General features: G+C 37.8%; 1 pseudogene; it reads left to right on the top strand.

Annotated features, from left to right (window-relative positions):
- The first annotated feature begins 690 nt into the window (after positions 1–690).
- LOC102773827 lies at positions 691–1,324 on the top strand (annotated as a pseudogene).
- Positions 1,325–2,030: the final 706 nt, after the last annotated feature.

Genomic DNA, 2,030 nt, shown 5'->3' with positions numbered 1-2,030 from the left:
AGGAATAAAGATATGTTCTAGACTTGATATGTGTATATGAGAGTTACTTCTGCTTCTATGTTCAGGCAGTTATCAAGAGTGAGGGCATGGGAGTATGAAAGACTGTCCCAGAGAGGAGAAAGCCAACTTGCCAGGATGAGAACTCCAGGCCGTGTAAGTGCCCATTTGAAGTTTGTGGTCTAGAATTTAAACTGCAGCAGACTAGTCACTATACTGTGTGTCTTTTCCATTTAAATATAGGTATTTATCTGTTTAGATATAGATAGAGACAAGGTAGATAACGAGATTCAATCTTTAAGGTGTTTAGCCAGGCAAACACATGATAGGGCTAGTAAGGCAAGGTTACTGATGGGTTTTACAAGGAATGAGTTACATGATTGACCAGAGAGTCTGAACTGGGTAAAGAGGCAAATATAGATAAGAGAGTTGTGGTCAGTGATGCAAAAATGGTGAGGTCAATGCACTGGAGACTCAGTGGGGTCAAAATATTGGTAGGAAAACCAGATGATTAATCAAATCAGAAGCATAGCAGTCAGTGATCAGAAAGAAAGATGCCTGAAGACTTTAGAGGTGATACAGTTACTGATGATAACAAAATCTAGGATGAGGTGGAGTAGAAGACAATAACATTAGCGGAAATGCCGGGTGGCCGACATGGAAGTTGCTGGCTCACTAGGCTTCCAAGGCACCCGGGATCCAGTAGAGTCACTGAGGCCGAGGCCGGGGCCTGTCTCTGATGATCAATGAGGGCAGACAGGCGCTTCATCATGGGTGGCTTTTTCTCAAGTATATTTTCGAGTCTATTTGGAACCCGGGAAATGAAGATTTTAATTTTGGGATTAGATAGAGCAGAGAAAACTACAATTATGAACAGATTATAGGTTGGAGAGGTTGTTACTACTATTTTTTACCATTGGATTGTATGTTGAGATGGTAACATACAAGAACCTTAAATTTCAAGTCTGTGATTTAGGAGGACAGAACAGTATCAGGCCACACTGGAGATGTTATTATTCAAACACAGATGCTGTCATTTATGTAGTAGACAGTTGTGGCCAAGATCGAATTGGCATTTCCAAATCAGAGTTAGTTGCCATGTTGGAGGAAGAAGAGCTGAGAAAAGCCATTTTGGTGGTGTTTGCAAATAAGCAGGACATGGAACAGGCTAGGACTCCCTCAGAGATGGTAAATTCACTTGGGTTACCTGCCTTGAAGGACCGAAAAGGGCAAATATTCAAAACTTCAGCAACCAAAGGCGCTGGCCTTGATGAGGCAATGGAATGGTTAGTTGAAGCATTGAAGAGCAGACAGTAATCCAATCACTTCTGCTCTTCTATGTCCCTTTGGAAATAGTTACGTGTGCTTCACACTACTAAATGTTAGAGCGGTGTATGATTGTTGGCATATACTGAACTGACTACGCATTTGTTTTAATAAATATAAAAAATAAGTATTTGTTTGGAAGGATAGCTCATCGTGATTGAACCAACTGACTGGTCTGTATGATGTAAAATATTCCTTCCTTGCTTTACTGTATTATTAAGGTATATATTCTATTTATGTGGAATTCTTAGTCAAATACAGTCCTATCAAAGAATGCACTCTTATCGAGGGAAAAAAAAAACCTATTTTTGAATGAGTGGCTGCAGATTGCTTGTATAAACACTAATAAATACCTTAGCTCAGATTTTTTCCCCTCTAAAATGAATTAAATTTTTCCAAAAATTAGATTCAAAAGGATAGTAGGAACATAGTGTGAGTAATATAGTTTTCATTTGCTCAGTAACCACTTTATTTAAACTGTTTCATTTAAAAGCTTTTGGTTATAGGCATGAAGTTGAAATAATTATTTTGATAGTTAAAGTCACTGATGTATCTGTAATTGTTATTTTATAGTATTTTGTAGTTGAAAAAATTCTATGTATATTGATTCTTAGTCAATTTTTACAAGAACCCTGTGATATAGATAGGACATGTTGTAGTGTTTTCATTTTATGGATGTGTCCAGTCTTAGACTGATAGCTTGGCTT

Source organism: Myotis davidii, unplaced genomic scaffold (genome assembly GCF_000327345.1).
Source record: "Myotis davidii unplaced genomic scaffold, ASM32734v1 scaffold18, whole genome shotgun sequence".
Classification (NCBI taxonomy): Eukaryota; Metazoa; Chordata; class Mammalia; order Chiroptera; family Vespertilionidae; genus Myotis; species Myotis davidii.
This window is presented reverse-complemented; position numbering and strand designations above follow the sequence as displayed.